Source organism: Hyperolius riggenbachi, unplaced genomic scaffold (genome assembly GCF_040937935.1).
Source record: "Hyperolius riggenbachi isolate aHypRig1 unplaced genomic scaffold, aHypRig1.pri scaffold_142, whole genome shotgun sequence".
In the NCBI taxonomy this organism is placed as follows: Eukaryota; Metazoa; Chordata; class Amphibia; order Anura; family Hyperoliidae; genus Hyperolius; species Hyperolius riggenbachi.
Window position 1 is genome coordinate 424,450 of NW_027152356.1, and position 22,319 is coordinate 446,768.

Sequence of the window (22,319 nt, forward strand, 5' to 3'; positions counted from 1 at the left end):
TTGGTCGGAGACTAATGGGGGACACAGCACTAGAACGAAGGGACTGTAGGAGAATTGGAAGGCTCTATAGGACACAGAGCCCTCCCTCTCCTTAGGTGAGTATGTTTTGTTTTTTGTTTTTATTTTACTTCCCTTCAGACTCACTTTAAGGGGAACCTAAGGTGAGAAGGATGTGGAGACTAACATTTATTTTCTTCTAAAGAGATGAAAGTATTGAAGAAAAGAAGTCAGATATTTACCTCAGTAAAGGGAAGCCTCTGAATAGCCCAGAGGATTCCTGATCCATTCACCAGTGAATGGTTCCTGCTCAGAGTCTCTCTGAACATGTCTGACAAGAAGTTATATTTTCTCCTAGCTGCACTCCCATCCCTGTATGAGCATAGCCATACTGCCCTTGTGCACGTATGGTCAGTGCTGGAGCAGTAGCACAAAACCACTCATGCACTGCTTCTTCCTCTGCGCTCGTATGGCTTTATCCTATTGTGCAGGCTTGGACCATACTAGCGCCTGCGCAGTATGGCCACACTCATACATGGACATGAGTGTGACTGTAAAGAAGCAGTAGAGGGTCCTGACTAGGGATGGCCCTGCTTAGGAGAACTCATGGAGAAGCATGTGATCAGTTTGATCAGCTGATAGATTTGTAAGGTTCTGATTTGCTGGTCCTGATCATGTGTTAAACCAGGAAGTCATCACAGCAAATCAGGACCTTACAAATCTATCAGCTGATCAAACTGATCACATGCTTCTCCATGAGTTCTCTAAGCATTGCCATCCCTAGTCCTGACCAGCAGAAGTGAGGGGGGTTGGAGGACATAGGAAGCCTCCGGCTTATCCAGAGGCTTTCCACTACTTTTTTTTTTAGCTAAACTTTACTTGTCTTACTACCTACAAGTTTGCCTTAAATAATACACATTTCCTGGCTGTTCTGCTGATGCTCTGCCTCAAATGCTTTTAGCCATAGGTCAAGAATGCAGCAGATCAGATGTCCAACTAAATTAGCCTCATACTTGTTACAGGTGTGTGATTCAGACACTATTGATGCTAGAAAGATCAGCAGGGCAGCCAAGCAATTGGCACTGTTTAAAAAGAAATATATGTATGGCAGTCCCCATATACCTCTCACTTATGGTTCCCTTTAGCCCAGAACACTTTTTCTGTATACTTGATTATTTAGAAGGTACAAGATGTGAAGGATTAGGGCAAGAGCCAGACTTGTGGTATTTTTGTAAAAATAACTTGGCACTGGCACCTTCCATACATGCTCTAGGATTTCTTTATGGGGCCTTGAGTTGAACACAATAGAATATTTCTCAGGGCAAGCATCTTCAAAGGGTTCTCTCTGGTGCTCTGTTGAATGAGTAGCACAGACGAGTGCCACAGCAAGGATAGATGGAGACATTGCAAGGGGACAATAAATCTGTTGTTCTTCTCCTAATCACATCTGTAGCTAGAGGAATGACGGTCTGTCTGAACCCTCCAACAATACATTGAAAATGTCTCTACAAGTATATCTATTGCTGTCTTATTACAGCTTTTTCTTTGAGTCTTTCCTGTAGTTATTTCTTTTGTTGCTTCCTCAAGTCATCAATCTGTGCTTGGAATATCTTGGCTTGTTCTTCAAGTCCCTGGTTCTTGTACAAGTCCCGCTCCTGTGAAGAGAAGAGAAGTGTTGGGGGGGAGACAACACTTAAGCTGAGAAAAATCCAGCCCATGCAGTTTAGCTTTATGCATTGCAAGGAATAATGAAGGAAGTGCTTCAGTTTACTCAGCCTAGGGGCATATTCACCAAATGCAGGTAAATTTAAGGTCCTCAAGCTGTGTATGGCTATTTTACTAGTATTTATGCAACTAATGTAGCACACTTTGTATACATAGCTAGGGATGGTCAATGAGATGCAAATAATTTTGAGTTGATGCAGGATTATCCAAATTGTGCACGCAAATGTATGCAGCTTGAAAATTGAACAATCAAATTTTACCTCAGCAGGATTTGATTGGTTAATTTTCAAGCTGCATCCATTTGTGTACAAAATTTGCATAATGCTGCATGAACTTGAAATTGTTTGCATTTCATTGACCATCCCTATTCATAGCTCAACTCACATTATCGCGGTATCATGAGTTGCGCTACATAATCAAAGAACGCTACGCTAGTTGTGTAATTTGCCGTCATTTAGTGAAACCAAAAGTCACAAGTAACTTGTATAGATAAAGGTGTTTATACATGAATCCTATGTAGAACTTTATTTTTTATATTTTCTATGTAAGACTTAAAGGGACACTGTAGGGGGGTCGGGAGAAAATGAGTTGAACTTACCCAGGGCTTCTAATGGTCCCCCGCAGACATCCTGTGCCCGCGCAGCCACTCACCGATGCTCCGGCCCCGCCTCCGGTTCACTTCTGGAATTTCTGACTTTAAAGTCAGAAAACCACTGCACCTGCATTGCCGTGTCCTCGCTCCCGCTGATGGCAGCAGGAGCATACTGCGCAGACCAAAGACCATACTGGACTTGTGCAATACACTCCTGGTGACATCAGCGGGATCGAGGACACGGCAATGCAGGCGCAGTGGTTTTCTGACTTTAAAGTCTGAAATTCCAGAAGTGAACTGGAGGCGGGGCCGGAGCATCGGTGAGTGGCTGCGCGGGCACAGAATGTCTGCGGGGGACCATTAGAAGCCCCGGGTAAGTTCAACTCATTTTCCCCCGACCCCCCTACAGTGTCCCTTTAATAACCTTGGTGCTATGAACCTGAGTCTCTCAGCAGTCTGGTAAGGCAGAACTGAAGCAAGATTCCTCCCGATAAGAGATAATAAACCTTGTAAGTGATGGTATAAAAATTACTGACAACAGGGAAGAGATAAAAGTTCAATAAATCCTCATAACAAACAGAAAGGATGAATTTAATCTTCAAACTAGAGTTTTAAACTTTGGAGGCAAAATAAGAATATGAGAATCCATGATAGTCCAGGGTTTTTTGTACACTATACATTTTTGTCATCATAAGTTTATTTTCACTTTACCTCAATTTGTGTGCATATAAAATAAAAACCAGTGGGGTATATTCAGCTGATAAAAGGTGTGTGTGTGTATGTGTGTGTTTGTGTAAAGGGGGGGGGGGGGAGGTGTCACCCTAAACCAAAAAAAAACACAGACAAAGGGAGCCCAAATGGTGTAGTATATCACACTCAATAGATTAAATAATACATGGGGCCTGATTCACAAAGCGGTGATAACTCAGTTATCACGCCTAAAAGACTTTGGGCGTGATAACCTTTGCACTAGCAAAGTTATCACCGCTTTGTGCTATAAATCGCGCGCGCAAAGTCCCAAAGGGTTTAATGGGCTCTTCACGCGAAGCACGGTGCGCTGCGCGCGCAAAACTTTGCGCGCGGGAGTTCGCGCGAATTCCTTCAGATCACGTGATAAAGGGCTTTTCACAGGCGTGCAAAGTGTTTGCACCGCTTTGTGAATCAGGCCCATAGTATACAAAGGGTACTCACAAAGGTAGGTTGCAATGGAACAACCAACCTCTGCAGTCAGGTGAAGGTCAATAAACCCGACTCCACTCGGGGGTCCCAGTCAGCCAGAAATGGTCGCACCTTTCAAGGAAAAAAGGGTCCTAGAGACCTGTAGATAGGGTCCAAGGGTATCCCCTACCCTGAGACGGGGGTGGTATTAAATGCACAAACAGGATGAAAAGCCACCCAAAGGATAATACAAATAATTAAAATCTATAAAACTTCCTTGGCCAAATCAAGTGCCTATAATCGTTACCAAAAAAAGTGCTAGACTTTTATTCTACAGAGTGTTTTAGCGCTTTTTTTGTTAACAATTCTAGGCATTTGATGTGGGTGGAGACCCAAGAAACGCATTGCCAATGCTATTAAAGATTATTCATTTATACATGAATTTGTCTTCATTGAGGTAAGCCACCTCAAACCTTATTTATTTTAGAGAATTTAATTCATTTTATTATCAAATAGGTGTCTTTTCATCCCGTTTGTATATTCAGCTGATGTTGGTAAATCTGCTCAGAGAGAGCAGGGCAATTTTACCGGTACTACCGATAATGAAATAGCGGGCATTGTGCTAATAGCAAAACCTGCATTAACTAGGTTATGCAAACCTTACCGGGGAACCACACATTACACTATTGAGTATGTCTTGAAAGGCTTTAATGCAGATATTCTTTGGATTTTCATGAAAATTGTGATAAAAAAGTGATGTCTGCCATAAAAATGATTATGTAGAAAATAATCTGTGAAACCTGTAGAAAGAATTAATTTCTGCCAAAATTGGGCAACAGAGTTTGGAAGAACATGTAATTGCCATCTTACAAAGAATGTTCAAACTGTGGGTGGATAAGCGCTCTCCAGTATTCTCTCTCCAGTCAGTATTCTGTTCTACTTCTAAGAACAGAATACTGACTGGCTGCAAGGGAGGAGCGGCGTGCATTAGTGACTGGGAATATCGTACAGCGGAGTGCCAGTGAGGCTGCGGGGTGGCCAATACCCCAAAAGCGAGAGCGGGCCCAGAAGGCCGCGAAGTCTGGTGAGTCTTTCCCCGAAGGGGGGCTGTTTATTTCAACTGACTCTAGAAGTACAAGCACTGGAGAGCGCTTATCCACCCATAGTTTGAATGTTTATCGATGGTGCACGCATCCAGGAGGAGCACTCCCACTGACACTGATACTAACTGTTTATTACAGGACATGATTGAGTCCTATGTGGTTGTTGCTTGTATTGGGACAAATATAGACTTTTCTGCTCCGTATATGAGCGCAGTATTAGGGTGCTTGAATTTTACGTATTGATCTTACAAAGAATGTTGCAAGTATACAGGATCTTCTCAAAAAATTAGCATATTGTGATAACGTTCATTATTTTCTGTAATGTACTGATAAACATTAGACTTTCATATATTTTAGATTCAAATACACACAACTGAAGCAGTTCAAGCCTTTTATTGTTTTAATATTGATGATTTTGGCATACAGCTCATGAAAACCCAAATTTTCTACCTCAAAAAATTTGCATATTTCATCCGACCAATAAAAGAAAAGTGTTTTTAAAACAAAAAAAAGTCAACCTTCAAATAATAAAGTTCATTTATGCACTCAATACTTGGTCGGGAATCCTTTTGCAGAAATGGCTGCTTCAATGCGGCGTGGCATGGAGACAATCAGCCCGTGGCACTGCTCAGGTGTTATGGAGGCCCAGGATGCTTCGATAGTGGCCTTAAGCTCATCCAGAGTGTTGGGTCTTGCGTCTCTCAACTTTCTCTTCACAATATCCCACAGATTCTCTATGGGGTTCAGGTCAGGAGAGTTGGCAGGCCAATTGAGCACAGTAATACCATTGTCAGTAAACCATTTACCAGTGATTTTGGCACTGTGAGCAGGTGCCAGGTAGTGTTGGGCGAACATCTAGATGTTCGGGTTCGGGCCGAACAGGCCGAACATGGCCGCGATGTTCGGGTGTTCGACCCGAACTCCGAACATAATGGAAGTCAATGGGGACCCGAACTTTTGTGCTTTGTAAAGCCTCCTTACATGCTACATACCCCAAATTTACAGGGTATGTGCACCTTGGGAGTGGGTACAAGAGGAAAAATTTTTTAGCAAAAAGAGCTTATAGTTTTTGAGAAAATCGATTTTAAAGTTTCAAAGGGAAAACTGTCTTTTAAATGCAGGAAATGTCTGTTTTCTTTGCACAGGTAACATGCTTTTTGTCGGCATGCAGTCATAAATGTAATACATATAAGAGGTTCCAGGAAAAGGGACCAGTAACGCTAACCCAGCAGCAGCACACGTGATGGAACAGGAGGAGGGTGGCGCAGGAGGAGAAGGCCACGCTTTGTGAGACACAACAACCCAGGCCTTGCATGAGGACAAGAAGCGTGCGGATAGCATGCTTTGTACCGCCATGCAGTCATAAATGTAATAAAGATAAGTGGTTCAATAAACAGGGACCACGCGGCAACGCTAACACAGCAGCAGCAGACGTGATGGAACAGGAGAAGGCGCAGGAGGAGAAGGCCACGCTTTGTGAGACACAACAACCCAGGCCTTGCATGAGGACAAGAAGCGTGCGGATAGCATGCTTTGTACCGCCATGCAGTCATAAATGTAATAAAGATAAGTGGTTCAAAAAACAGGGACCACGCGGCAACGCTAACCCAGCAGCAGCAGACGGGATGGAACAGGAGGAGGCGCAGGAGGAGAAGGCCACGCTTTGTGAGACACAACAACCCAGGCCTTGCATGAGGACAAGAAGCGTGCGGATAGCATGCTTTGTACCGCCATGCAGTCATAAATGTAATAAAGATAAGTGGTTCAATAAACAGGGACCACGCGGCAACGCTAACCCAGCAGCAGCAGACGTGATGGAACAGGAGGAGGCGCAGGAGGAGAAGGCCACGCTTTGTGAGACACAACAACCCAGGCCTTGCATGAGGACAAGAAGCGTGCGGATAGCATGCTTTGTACCGCCATGCAGTCATAAATGTAATAAAGATAAGAGGTTCCATAAACAGGGACCGGCAACGCTAACCCAGCAGCAGCAGCAGCACACGTGATGGAACATGAGCAGGCGCAGGAGGAGAAGGCCATGCTTTTTGAGACACAACAACCCAGGCCCTGCATGAGGACAAAAAGCGTGCGGATAGCATGCTTTGTACCGCCATGCAGTCATAAATGTAATAAAGATAAGTGGTTCAATAAACAGGGACCACGCGGCAACGCTAACCCAGCAGCAGCAGACGTGATGGAACAGGAGGAGGCGCAGGAGGAGAAGGCCATGCTTTTTGAGACACAACAACCCAGGCCTTGCATGAGGACAAAAAGCGTGCGGATATAGCAGCAATGCTTTTTGCCGCCATGCAGTCATAAATGTAATACAGATGAGAGGTTCAATAAACAGGGACCGGAAACGCTACACCATCCCAGATGTTCATTGGTCATGTTACTTGGTTGGGGTCCTGGAGTGTTGCGTAGTCGTTTCCAATCCAGGATTGATTCATTTTAATTTGAGTCAGACGGTCTGCATTTTCTGTGGAGAGGCGGATACGCCGATCTGTGACGATGCCTCCGGCAGCACTGAAACAGCGTTCCGACATAACGCTGGCTGCCGGGCAAGCCAGCACCTCTATTGCGTACATTGCCAGTTCGTGCCAGGTGTCTAGCTTCGATACCCAATAGTTGAAGGGTGCAGATGGATTGTTCGACACAGCTATGTCATCTGACATGTAGTCCTTGACCATCTTCTCCAGGCGATCGGTGTTGGAGGTGGATCTGCACGCTTGCTGTTCAGTGGGCTGCTGCTGCATGGGTGTCAGAAAATTTTCCCACTCCAAGGACACTGCCGATACCATTCCCTTTTGGGCACTAGCTGCGGCTTGCGTTGTTTGCTGCCCTCCTGGTCGTCCTGGGTTTACGGAAGTCAGTCTGTCGGCGTACAACTGGCTAGAGGAGGGGGAGGATGTCAATCTCCTCTCTAAAGTCTCCACAAGGGCCTGCTGGTATTCTTCCATTTTGACCTGTCTGACTCTTTCTTCAAGCAGTTTTGGAACATTGTGTTTGTACCGTGGATCCAGAAGGGTATAAACCCAGTAATTGGTGTTGTCCAGAATGCGCACAATGCGTGGGTCGCGTTCAATGCAGTCTAGCATGAATTGAGCCATGTGTGCCAGAGTCCTACCAGAATCCTCATCATCCTCTTGTGAGCGTTGTGATAGTTGTTGTGATGCATCATAGTCGTCACCTTCCTCCTGGTCTGCTTCTGCTGACCATTCGCGCTGAATTGTGGAAGTCCAACGTGCACCGCTCTGGCCCTCGTCAGTGGTGGCATGAAATTCCTGCTCCAACTCCAGCTGTTCCTCCTCCTCTTCTTCGTCATAGCTGCTGGGGCCAGCGTTCCCTGAGGCGGATGGCCTGATGTTGGTACCATCACGCTGATCGTTTTCTCCTTCAGATTCCCCCAGTTGCATCATGACAGCTGTTTCCTTGATTTTCAACATTGACCTCTTCAGTTAACACAGCAGTGGTATGGTAATGCTGACTGAAGAGTTGTCACTGCTCACAAGCAACGTGGATTGCTCAAAATTTTGGAGGACTTGGCAGAGGTCCAACATGTTGGCCCAATCGGATCCACAGAAGCTTGGCAGCTGTCCGGATGCGCCTCGGTACTGCGCCGTCATGTACTGGACCACTGCACTCTTCTGCTCACAAAAGCGTGCTAGCATGTGCAGCGTAGAATTCCAGCGCGTAGGGACATCACACAGCAAGCGATGGTGGGGGAGATTGAAGCGCTCCTGCATCTTGGCGAGTGCCCCCGAAGCAGTACTGGAATTTCTACAATGTTTGGCCACTCGACGCACCTTCAACAGAAGATCGGCCACGCCTGGGTATGTCCTCAGGAACCGCTGAACTACTAGGTTCATCACGTGCGCCAGGCAAGGGATGTGTGTCAGCTTAGCCAACCTTAAAGCGCGAATGAGATTACTCCCATTATCACACACAAGCATGCCCGGTTTCAGGTCCAGCGGTGCCAGCCACAAATCCGTCTGTTCCTTTATTCCCTTCCAAATTTCCTCCCCTGTGTGCTGCTTATCCCCAAGGCAGATCAGCTTCAGTAACGCTTGCTGACGCATGCCAACAGCTGTGCTGCACTGCTTCCATGATCCTACTGCTGCTGGGTTAGCGTTTCCGGATGAGGTACAGCTTTGAGATGCGTTGGAGGAGAAGGAGTCAGAGAGGTAGGTGCTGCTGTTGTTATCCAGTGGGAGGGACGGCGGTACAGCTGTTTGCGGCGTGGGCAACACCCGCGCCGTAGCAGGTGAGGAATCGCTGCCAGGCTCCACAAGGTTCACCCAGTGCGCGGTAAGGGAGATGTATCGACCCTGTCCGAACGCACTCGTCCAAGTGTCAGTGGTGAGGTGAACCTTGCAGGCAACGGCATTCTTCAAGCTTCGGGTTATTTTGCTGACCACGTGCTCATGCAACTCAGGCACTGCAGAGCGCGCAAAGTGGTAGCGGCTGGGAACCACGTAACGTGGGATGGCCACTGACATCATGCCCTTGAAGCTGTTTGTCTCCACCACTCGATATGGCAGCATTTCGCAGGCCAGAAGCTTGGCTATGCTGGCTGTTACTGCCACGGCCCGGGGGTCATTTGCTGGCAATTTCCTCTTGCGCTCAAACATCTCCGACACAGACAACTGAACCGTAGCGCTGCACACGGAAGGGCTGTTGGTTGTTGTGTTTGATGAACACTGGGAGACCTGAAGAGCACTACTCCGGAAAGTGACAGTGTCAGCGTCGTCTGATGTTTGTGAATGTTGTGAACCACGCAATGGCTGGGCTACTGCTGCTGCTGAGGCGGGTCTGGTGGTGAGTCTGGTGAACCCAAGGGAGGCAGTGTTGCTGGTACCCTGTCCTGCCGCGTTTGCCCACAGAGTGGGATGTTTGGATAGCATGTGGCGGCTCATGCTGGTGGTGGAGAGGTTGTTAATACTTTTCCCCCTGCTCAGGCGGGTCTTGCACACCTTGCAAATCGCCATGGTAACATCCTCAGTGCAGTCTTCAAAGAAAGCCCAGACTTTGGAGCACCTGCCTCCTTGCTGGCGATTTCTGTTTGCTCCTCTTTTGCCTCTCACTTGAACTTCCACGCTTGTGGTGCCTGAAATTGCGCGCCGCCTACCTTGTGGCACAAGGCGAACTCGTGCAGCAGTGGGTTCTTCAACAGACTCATCTGTGCTGCTGCTACGACGGCGATGTTCTCGTTCACAAACAAAATCTGGGTCTATGTCCACATTGTCCATACCCTCCTCTTCCATCTCCTCAAACTCGTCATATGTCATTGTGGGGGGCCGCCGCCGTGGAGTAGAGCTCCCCAGAACAACCTCTGCGCAGCTCACTCCAACGTCGTCTTCCAGATCTTGTCGGCCGACCTCCTGCAATTGCAACCCCTCCTGCCCAACTTGCTCTGGGATTTGGGTTTCCGAGTCCTCCTCGGACTCGCCTTGTATTTCAGTGCGCGGTGCATTTCCCACAGTTAATGGTTGTGAATCCGGGCACAACATTTCTGGCTGTTCCTCCATTGACCTTTGAAAGGTGGAAGTTTGTTGGGCTGGGAATAGCTCCTGCGAATACCCCATTGTGTCCTGAGGTAATTCATCGGACTGGTTATCTGGCAGTTGTGTGCGTGGTGTCGCTGCCGGTTGTGTCAGCTTTGTGCCCACTGGCTCCTTGTAACTGGCTGAGGACTCGGACCTCGTGCGTGATGTGCTGGTGCTGCTTAACCCACTGCTGGACGCTTGAGAGGTCATCCAAGTAATTATCTGGTCCTGTTCTTTTGGATCTGTGAGGGTTGTTGTCCTGGACAACATGGGCGGTATTGAGTGGGTTTTCTTGGGTGCTCCCCTGTGGCCTGTACGTGAACCGTCAGGGGAAACACCTCTTCCCTTGCCCCTTCCTCTTTCACCGGATTTCTTCCTCATTTCACTTATCCTTACAGTACACGCTGACTGGCAGCAGTACAGTGGCAGTACAGAAATGCTATACAGTACCACTATTCCCAGCAGCGACACAGAGCACAATGCTATACAGTGGCGGGTGAGCGGTGTACCACTATTCCCAGCATCGACACAGAGCACAATGCTATGCAGTGGCAGGTGAGCGGTGTACTACTGTTCCCAGGCCCAGCAGACACAGAGTGGAAGTAAACACAATGCTATATAGTCTGGCTGAGCGGTGTACACAGAGTGGCAGTACACACAATGCTATATAGTCTGGCTGAGCGGTGTACACAGAGTGGCAGTACACAATGCTATATAGTCTGGCTGAGCCGTGTGCACAGAGTGTCAGTAAACAATGCTATATATAGCGTGGCTGAGCGAGGTACACAGTGGCAGTACACACAATGTTATATAGTCTGGCTGAGCGGTGTACACACAGTGTCAGTAAACAATGGTATATAGTCTGGCTGAGCGGTGTACACAGAGTGTCAGTAAACAATGGTATATAGTCTGGCTGAGCGGTGTACACAGAGTGGCAGTACACACAATGCTATATAGTCTGGCTGAGCGGTGTACACAGAGTGGCAGTACACACAATGATATATAGTCTGGCTGAGCCGTGTACACAGAGTGGCAGTACACACAATGCTATATAGTCTGGCTGAGCGGTGTACACAGAGTGTCAGTAAACAATGCTATATATAACGTGGCTGAGCGAGGTACACAGTGGCAGTACACACAATGCTATATAGTCAGGCTGAGCCGTGTACACAAAGTGTCAGTAAACAATGGTATATAGTCTGGCTGAGCGGTGTACACAGAGTGTCAGTAAACAATGGTATATAGTCTGGCTGAGCGGTGTACACAGAGTGGCAGTAAACACAATGCTATATATAGCGTGGCTGAGCAAGGTGCACAGTGGCAGTACACACAATGCTATATAGTCTGGCTGAGCGGTGTACACAGAGTGTCAGTAAACAATGGTATATAGTCTGGCTGAGCGGTGTACACAGAGTGGCAGTACACACAATGCTATATAGTCTGGCTGAGCGGTGTACACAGAGTGGCAGTACACACAATGATATATAGTCTGGCTGAGCCGTGTACACAGAGTGGCAGTACACACAATGCTATATAGTCTGGCTGAGCAGTGTACACAGAGTGGCAGTAAACACAATGCTATATATAGCGTGGCTGAGCGAGGTGCACAGTGGCAGTACACACAATGCTATATAGTCAGGCTGAGCCGTGTACACAGAGTGTCAGTAAACAATGGTATATAGTCTGGCTGAGCGGTGTACACAGAGTGTCAGTAAACAATGGTATATAGTCTGGCTGAGCGGTGTACACAGAGTGGCAGTAAACACAATGCTATATATAGCGTGGCTGAGCGAGGTGCACAGTGGCAGTACACACACAATGCTATATAGTCAGGCTAAGCCGTGTACACAGAGTGGCAGTAAACACAATGCTATATATAGCGTGGCTGAGCGAGGTGTACAGTGGCAGTACACACAATGCTATATAGTCAGGCTGAGCCGTGTACACAGAGTGTCAGTAAACAATGGTATATAGTCTGGCTGAGCGGTGTACACAGAGTGTCAGTAAACAATGGTATATAGTCTGGCTGAGCGGTGTACACAGAGTGTCAGTAAACAATGGTATATAGTCTGGCTGAGCGGTGTACACAGAGTGGCAGTAAACACAATGCTATATATAGCGTGGCTGAGCGAGGTGCACAGTGGCAGTACACACAATGCTATATAGTCAGGCTAAGCCGTGTACACAGAGTGTCAGAAAACACAATGCTATATATAGCGTGGCTGAGCGAGGTGCACAGTGGCAGTACACACAATGCTATATAGTCAGGCTAAGCCGTGTACACAGAGTGTCAGAAAACACAATGCTATATATAGCGTGACTGAGCGAGGTGCACAGTGGCAGTACACACAATGCTATATAGCCAGGCTAAGCCGTGTACACAGAGTGTCAGAAAACACAATGCTATATATAGTGTGGCTGAGCGAGGTACACAGTGGCAGTAAACAATGCTATATATATAGTGTGGCTGAGCGAGCGGTGTACTACTGTTCCCAGCAGCGACACACAATGACTGGGGGGGACCCTGGCTAGCGTGGCTGGAGAGCGAACTACCCTGCCTGCCTACCCAAAGCTAAACCCACAGAGAAATGGCGGAGATATGACGTGGTTCGGGTATTTATTTACCCGAACCACGTGACCGTTCGGCCAATCAGAGCGCGTTCGGGCCCGAACCACGTGACCCGTTCGGCCAATCACAGCGCTAGCCGAACGTTCGGGGAACGTTCGGCCATGCGCTCTTAGTTCGGCCATGTGGCCGAACGGTTTGGCCGAGCACCGTCAGGTGTTCGGCCGAACTCGAACATCACCCGAACAGGGTGATGTTCTGCAGAACCCGAACAGTGGCGAACACTGTTCGCCCAACACTAGTGCCAGGTCGTACTGAAAAATGAAATCTTCATCTCCATAAAGCTTTTCAGCAGATGGAAGCATGAACCCACTTTTGAACTAGAAACAGTGGCAGAAGCGCCTGACCTGGGCTACAGAGAAGAAGCACTGGACTGTTGCTCAGTGGTCCAAAGTACTTTTTTCGGATGAAAGCAACTTTTACATGTCATTCGGAAATCAAGGTGCCAGAGTCTGGAGGAAGACTGGGGAGAGGGAAATGCCAAAATGCCTGAAGTCCAGTGTCAAGTACCCACAGTCAGTGATGGTCTGGGGTGCCATGTCAGATGCTGGTGTTGGTCCACTGTGTTTTATCAAGGGCAGGGTCAATGCAGCTAGCTATCAGGAGATTTTGAAACACTTCATGCTTCCATCTGCTGAAAAGCTTTATGGAGATGAAGATTTCATTTTTCAGCACGACCTGGCACCTGCTCACAGTGCCAAAACCACTGGTAAATGGTTTACTGACAATGGTATTACTGTGCTCAATTGGCCTGCCAACTCTCCTGACCTGAACCCCATAGAGAATCTGTGGGATATTGTGAAGAGAAAGTTGAGAGACGCAAGACCCAACACTCTGGATGAGCTTTAAGCCGCTATCGAAGCATCCTGGGCCTCCATAACACCTGAGCAGTGCCACAGGCTGATTGCCTCCATGCCACGCCGCATTGAAGCAGTCATTTCTGCAAAAGGATTCCCGACCAAGTATTGAGTGCATAACTGAACATAATTATTTGAAGGTTGACTGTTTTTGTTTTAAAAACACTTATCTTTTATTGGTCGGATGACGTATGCTAATTTTTTGAGATAGGAAATTTGAGTTTTCATGAGCTGTATGCCAAAATCATCATTAAAAAAACAATAAAAGGCTTGAACTACTTCAGTTGTGTGTATTTGAATCTAAAATATATGAAAGTCTAAGGTTTATCAGTACATTACAGAAAATAATGAACTTTATCACAATATGCTAATTTTTTGAGAAGATCCTGTATTCATAATCAGAAGTGATATCTACCAAAGGTGGTTATTTTGAAGAGTCAAATGATTTGTATGCATTTAGGTTCATGCATAGATTTCAATGTTTTTTGTTTTTTTGTTTTTTTATTTACTGCAAATGTTTATTTATTCTACGTTTTTATTTCAGATTATGATGAGACATTGATCAATTATTCTTCTATGTTATCCAAACGATTCTCTGTATTTGTTGTGCATTGTACTTCCAGTTGGTATGCATGCTTTTGCAAAACCACTGCAAAGTTGCAAACGTAACATCTGCTGTTCAGAAGTGATGAACATGTAGAAGTGATGATTTGGCAAGAAGACAAGGGCCCACATGCAATTAGCTTTTTCTCCTGAGTTTTCACCTAGGTGATATTTTCACAACTTGTCAAAAAATGCCTTGTATGCCACCAGCAAGCAAGAAAGTATTCAGAATCATTTTATAGTACTTTTTCACATACGTCTTGGTACTTTTTTAATCGTAAGCTGCTGAAAAATGATCTCCTGAAGAAAAATGATCTCCTAAGAGAAGACTCAGCAGAAAAGGTTAGTTGCATATGGGCCAAGATATAAAATGTAATACCTTCTCCTTTTCCTTGATGGCTTGCTCCAATTTCTCACTCATCAGTTTTCTTTCTTCTACCATCTGCTTTTCCAACTCGCTAAGGGTCTTCGTGAGAATGGCTTGTGTTTCCTCCAACTTCCTAATTTCTTCAGCCTCTTTCTTTTCTTGGATTTTTGCTTCCATATCCTTATTTTTTTTCCTAATTTCTTCCTCTAAAAAAAGGGAGAGGGCAGTATAAATGACATTACCATTCTTTATTATTTATTGCATTTATAAAGTGCCAACATATTAAAGGACTTACGAGGCCAAATTAGTCAAAAAAGTGAATTACCTGTATAATCTTTTACTGGGGGGGGGACCCGGCGGATCAGCACGGAGGGCGCGGACGGCATCCTCCGTGCTGTAAAAGATTATACAGGTAATTAACTTTGACTAATTTGGCCTCGTAAGTCCTTTAACCACTTGAGGACCTAGGGCTTTCTACCCCTTAAGGACCGGCCACTTTTTTTCCATTCAGACCACTGCAGCTTTCACGGTTTATTGCTCGCTCATACAACCTACCACGTAAATGAATTTTGGCTCCTTATCTTGTCACTAATAAAGCTTTCTTTTGCTGCTATTTGATTGCTCCTGCGATTTTTACTTTTTATTATATTCATCAAAAAAGACATGAATTTTGGCAAAAAAATGATTTTTTTAACTTTCTGTGCTGACATTTTTCAAATAAAGTAAAATTTCTGTATACATGCAGCGCGAAAAATGTGGACAAACATGTTTTTGATAAAAAAAAACCCATTCAGTGTATATTTATTGGTTTGGGTAAAAGTTATAGCGTTTACAAACTATGGTGCAAAAAGTGAATTTTCCCATTTTCAAGCATCTCTGACTTTTCTGACCCCCTGTCATGTTTCATGAGGGGCTAGAATTCCAGGATAGTATAAATACCCCCCAAATGACCCCATTTTGGAAAGAAGACATCCCAAAGTATTCACTGAGAGGCATAGTGAGTTCATAGAAGATATTATTTTTTGTCACAAGTAAGCGGAAAATGACACTTTGTGAGAAAAAAAAAAAAAAAAAAAAGTTTCCATTTCTTCTAACTTGCGACATAAAAAAATGAAATCTGCCACGGACTCACCATGCCCCTCTCTGAATACCTTGAAGGGTCTACTTTCCAAAATGGGGTCATTTGTGGGGTGTGTTTACTGTCCTGACATTTTGGGGGGTGCTAAATTGTAAGCACCCCTGTAAAGCCTAAAGGTGCTCATTGGACTTTGGACCCCTTAGCGCAGTTAGGCTGCAAAAAAGTGCCACACATGTGGTATTGCCGTACTCAGGAGAAGTAGTATAATGTGTTTTGGGGTGTATTTTTACACATACCCATGCTGGGTGGGAGAAATATCTCTGCAAATGACAATTTGTTAATTTGTTTTACACACAATTGTCCATTTACAGGGATCTTTCTCCCACTCAGCATGGGTATGTGTAAAAATACACCACAAAACACATTATACTACTTCTCCTGAGTACGGCGATACCACATGTGTGGCACTTTTTTGCACCCTAACTGCACTAAGGGGCCCAAAGTCCAATGAGTACCTTTAGGATTTCACAGGTCATTTTTGTTTCAAGACTACTCCTCGCGGTTTAGGGCCCCTAAAATGCCAGGGCAGTATAGGAACCCCACTAATGACCCCATTTTAGAAGGAAGACACCCCAAGGTATTCCGTTAGGAGTATGGTGAGTTCATAGAAGTTTTTATTTTTTTGTCACAAGTTAGCGGAAATTGATTTTAATAGTTTTTTTTCACAAAGAGTCATTTTCCGCTAACTTGTGACAAAAAATAAAATCTTCTATGAACTCACCATACTCCGTACGGAATACCTTTGGGTGTCTTCTTTCTAGAATGGGGTCATTTGTGGGGTTCCTATACTGCCCTGGCATTTTAGGGGCCCTAAACCGTGAGGAGTAGTCTTGAAACCAAATGTCGCAAAATGACCTGTGAAATCCTAAAGGTACTCATTGGACTTTGGGCCCCTTAGCGTACTTAGGGTGTAAAAAAGTGCCACACATGTGGTACCGCCGTACTCAGGAGAAGTAGTATAATGCGTTTTGGGGTGTATTTTTACACATACCCATGCTAAGTGGGAGAAATATCTCTGTAAATGACAATTGTTTGATTTTTTTTACACACAATTGTCCATTTACATAGAAATTTCTCCCACCCAGCATGGGTATGTGTAAAAATACACCCCAAAACACATTATACTACTTTTCCTGAGTACGGCGGTACCACATGTGTGACACTTTTTTGCAGCCTAGGTGCGCTAAGGGGCCCAACGTCCTATTCACAGGTCATTTTGAGGCATTTGTTTTCTAGACTACTCCTCGCGGTTTAGGGCCCCTAAAATGCCAGGGCAGTATAGGAACCCCACAAGTGACCCCATTTTAGAAAGAAGACACCCCAAGGTATTTTGTTAGGTGTATGACGAGTTCATAGAAGATGTTATTTTTTTGTCAAAAGTTAGCGGAAAGTGACACTTTGTGGAAAAAAAACAATAAAAATCAATTTCCGCTAACTTTTGACAAAAAATAAAATCTTCTATGAACTCGTCATACACCTAACAGAATACCTTGGGGTGTCTTTTTTTCTAAAATGGGGACACTTGTGGGGTTCCTATACCGCCCTGGCATTTTACGGGCCCAAAACCGTGAGTAGTCTGGAAACCAAATGTCTCAAAATGACTGTTCAGGGGTATAAGCATCTGCAAATTTTGATGACAGGTGGTCTATGAGGGGGCGAATTTTGTGGAACCGGTCATAAGCAGGGTGGCCTTTTAGATGACAGGTTGTATTGGGCCTGATCTGATGGATAGGAGTGCTAGGGGGGTGACAGGAGGTGATTGATGGGTGTCTCAGGGGGTGGTTAGAGGGGAAAATAGATGCAATCAATGCACTGGGGAGGTGATCGGAAGGGGGTCTGAGGGGGATCTGAGGGTTTGGCCGAGTGATCAGGAGCCCACACGGGGCAAATTAGGGCCTGATCTGATGGGTAGGTGTGCTAGGGGGTGACAGGAGGTGATTGATGGGTGTCTCAAGGTGTGATTAGAGGGGGGAATAGATGCAAGCAATGCACTGGCAAGGTGATCAGGGCTGGGGTCTGAGGGCATTCTGAGGGTGTGGGCGGGTGATTGAGTGCCCTAGGGGCAGATAGGGGTCTAATCTGATAGGTAGCAGTGACAGGGGGTGATTGATGGGTAATTAGTGGGTGTTTAGGGTAGAGAACAGATGTAAACACTGCACTTGGGAGGTGATCGGACGTCGGATCTGCGAGCGATCTATTGGTGTGGGTGGGTGATCAGATTGCCCGCAAGGGGCAGGTTAGGGGCTGATTGATGGGTGGCAGTGACAGCGGGTGATTGATGGGTGGCAGTGACAGGGGGTGATTGATGGGTGGCAGTGACAGGGGGTGATTGATGGGTGATTGATAGGTGATTGACAGGTGATTGACAGGTAATCAGTGGGTTATTACAGGGGAGAACAGATGTAAATATTGCACTGGCGAATTGATAAGGGGGGGTCTGAGGGTAATCTGAGCGTGTAGGCGGGTGATTGGGTGCCCGCAAGGGGCAGATTAGGGTCTGATCTGATGGGTAACAGTGACAGGTGGTGATAGGGGGTGATTGATGGGTGATTGATGGGTAATTAGTGGGTGTGTAGAGGAGAGTAAACGCTGCGCTTGGGTGGTGATCTGATGTCGGATCTGCGGGCGATCTATTGGTGTGGGTGGGTAATCAGATTGCCCGCAAGGGGCAGGTTAGGGGCTGATTGTTGGGTGGCAGTGACAGGGGGTGACAGGGGGTGATTGATGGGTGATAGGTGATTGGCAGGTGATTGACAGGTGATCAGTGGGTTATTACAGGGAAGGATAGATGTAAATAATGCCCTGGTGAATTGATAAGGGGGGGGGGGGTCTGAGGGTAATCTGAGCATGTAGGCGGGTGATTGGGTGCCCGCAAGGGGCAGATTAGGGTCTGATCTGATAGGTAACAGTGATAGGGGGTGATTGATGGGTGATTGATGGGTAATTAGTGGGTGTTTAGAGAAGATAACAGATGTAAACAATACATTTGGGAGGTAATCTGACGGCGGGTTTGCGGGCGATCTAATGGTGTGGGTGGGTGATCAGATTGCCCGCAAGGGGCAGGTTAGGGGCTGATTGATGGGTGGCAGTGACAGGGGGTGATTGATGGGTGATAGGTGATTGACAGGTGATCAGTGGGTTATTACAGGGAAGAACAGATGTAATGAATGCACTGGTGAATTGATAAGGGGGGGTCTGAGGGCAATCTGAGCGTGTGGGCGGGTGATTGGGTGCCCGCAAGGGGCAGATTAGGGTCTGATCTGATAGGTAAAAGTGACAGGTGGTGATAGGGGGTGATTGATGGGTGATTGATGGGTAATTAGTGTGTGTTTAGAGGAGAGAATAGATGTAAACAATGGATTTGGGAGGTGATCTGATGTCGGATCTGCGGGCGATCTATTGGTGTGGGGGGGTGATCAGATTGCCCGCAAGGGGCAGGTTAGGGGCTGATTGATGGGTGGCAGTGACAGGGGGTGATTGATGGGTGATTGATGGGTGATTGACGGGTGATTGACAGGTGATTGACAGGTGATTGACAGGTGATCAGGGGGGATAGATGCATACAGTGCATGGGGGGGGGGTCTGGGGGGGGGTCTGGGGAGAATCTGGGGGGTGGGGGGGTGATCAGGAGGGAGCAGGGGGCAGGGGGGGGGTATAAAAAAAAATAGCGTTGACAGATAGTGACAGGGAGTGATTGATGGGTGATTAGGGGGGTGATTGGGTGCAAACAGGGGTCTGGGGGGTGGGCAGGGGGGGGTCTGATGGGTGCTGTGGGCGATCTGGGGCGGGGGGGGGGGAGAAAATCAGTGTGCTTGGTGCAGACTAGGGTGGCTGCAGCCTGCCCTGGTGGTCCCTCGGACACTGGGACCACCAGGGCAGGAGGCAGCCTGTATAATACACTTTGTAAACATTACAAAGTGTATTATACACTTTGTATGCGGCGATCGTCGGGTTAACATCCCGCCGGCGCTTCCGTATGGCCGGCGGGATGTTGCGGCGAGTGAGCGGCGACAGGCGGAGGCGGAGGATCGCGTCACGGATGACGCGATCGCTCCGCCCATGCCCAAACAAGGACCGCCGCCATTTGTCAATACGGCGGTCCTTGCGGCGTCTGCTTCCCGGCCGCCATTTGTCTATACGGCGGTCGGGAAGTAGTTAAGTAGCGCTGGGCAATAGATAAGGATACATACAATGTAAACAAGGGGTGACAGACAGAGAGGTAGCAAATGGTTATACAACATAGCACATGGTTATCCATCATATGGGGATATAAGATGCATGATCATGTGGTTTTATAGAGACCCAACAATGCAAGCCTGAGTTAGTCAATGGGAAGTGGATGTGTAGGGTGACCAAAAAGCACCCTGAAAAAAGAACAGAGACAATGGGAGCCCCAATGGTGTAGTAGGTAACAACAATGTGTAGGATATTGTAATAAATGGTGGTACTCACAAAAGAGGGTTGCAAATGGGCAACCAATTATTGAGGGTAGGAGGAGATGAACAAACCGGACTCCACTCGGGTGTCCAGATGAACTAGGTAAAAGATTCCAGATGGTTGTAGAAGTGTAGAAGCTACTTACTAAGTAGCCTCCCTGGTGGCAATGACGAGGCTGACTCGTTGTTAAAAAACTTTCTACAGTCAGTATAGACGAGATAGGTCGTCCACGCTGAAAACTGGCCTGGGAAGAGTTATAATGGTGTTTGTGCCCCACCAGTAGGCACATATAACAACATTGCAGAAAATTACAGAAGCATAACAGAAAACTTCTGGAATCTAATACCGTACTGTATATTGTACAGAGAATACACTTATTGCCACACTGGTCTGAACTCAGCCGTGACAGACTATAACGACCACCATAGCTAAGAGTTGTGCAGCAGACCAGAGTCTGTACAGTGGCCCAATGAAGATCCTGAAGATCCCTAAAGATATAGCATTTCGGACCTTTACTTATGCCTAAGCATGACCCAACGGCATTGTTCTTGGCACCTCCCCACCCGCTGGAAGCCGCTAAGTCAGATGCGCTTGTCGTCCCTTCGTCCCTCGCACATCGCAACAGAGGTGTCATCAGCCAAAGGTGACAGTGCACTAACAACACTGTACAGAAGTGTAATCAGCTTTTGCACACTAAGCGTTTTTTTTCTATGCAGGGAGGAACGGAGAAACGATGAGTGTGTGTAATGGAGAAGTTTCTGGGGGTGAGAGCAGCAAGAACAATGCTATTGTGCTGTGCCCGGGCATTGCTAAAAATCTAACACACCAGATCTTCATGCAATCATTGTGCGCCTGATGTAGTCACGTGGTCTGACCATAAGGACCACTCCCGCCATGGAAGTCATTATGGTGCACCACTCAGAGTTCAGACCAGTGTGTGTATGGACCTTTAGGGCTGGTTCAGGCGGATGTCTCATTCACCTGCCCAGAGTCTCGTCCAAATGCTTTTCTGCAAGCATGCAGAAAATTATTTGCCGACTTTCAGTGGCGATTCCCAGCAATCATAATTTTTCATCCCGCAGGGGGACACAAGAGTGTGGCGCTAATGGACCCCAGAATGACCAGACCCTGCTGATCCCAGACAGTGGAAAAAATAAAGATCAAAATGCTGCTTTTGCATAAACGGCGGTAAATGACATGCAAGTGTGTGTGTGAACTGGCCCTTAGTTGTTGTACTACACAAGAGAGATGTTTTAGGTAAACACTGTACGGTATTTATTTCTGCATCTGTAGATTTATTTCTTCATCCATATTTATATTGCCCATTGGATGAACACCAGCTAATTGAGGCTGAACTCTGACAAAACAGAGGTGTTGGTGGTAGGTGGTCCACACACAATGGATAAAGTTCAAAACGATCATCACCTCAAGCTAGCAATTGGGGGAGATACTGTACAGTATAAAGACTCTGTGCGAAACCTTGGGGTGATCCTGGATGGAAATCTAAAACTCAGACAGCAGGTATCAGCTGTCATCAAGTCTTCCTTCTTCCATCTAAGAAATATAGCGAAAATCAAACACCTTATCCCAGCTGAAGACCTACCTGCCCTGGTTCATGCATTTGTATCCTCCCGCCTAGACTACTGCAATACCCTGTTCATCGGATCTACAGATAAGGTTCTGCACCCCCTACAGCTAGTACAGAATGCTGCAGCCAGACTCCTAGCCAATGCCCCCCGCAGCTCACACATCACCCAGTACTGGAAACTCTTCACTGGTTGCCAGTAAAATGGAGAATCAATTTTAAGATCTGCCTGCAGACATTCAAGGCTCTAAACCACATGGGACCCAAATACATAGCGGATCTATTGGAACTTTATGCCCCTCCAAGCACCCTCCGCTCTGCCAACAAGATGAATCTGATTATTCCCAGGACACACTTAACATTTGGTGCTCGGGCCTTTTCCTATGCAGCCCCTACTCTATGGAACTCACTTCCACAATCAGTACGAGAGGCTCCTTCTCTGGACAGCTTTAAAAAAAGGCTAAAAACTCACCTCTTTTCCCTAGCCTTTGAGACTGCATAATGCAGGGTCACAGCGCTTTGAGTCCCCAGGGAGAAAAGCGCTATAAAAATATTATTGTTATTGTTGCTATTCTTATATGAGGA

At 46.5% G+C, this 22,319-nt stretch overlaps 1 pseudogene; it reads right to left on the minus strand.

The window, feature by feature from the left end:
* Positions 1 to 1,559: 1,559 nt before the first annotated feature.
* The window catches only part of LOC137543655 (guanylate-binding protein 3-like), a 59,912-nt pseudogene continuing 39,152 nt past the window's right edge, over positions 1,560 to 22,319 (minus strand).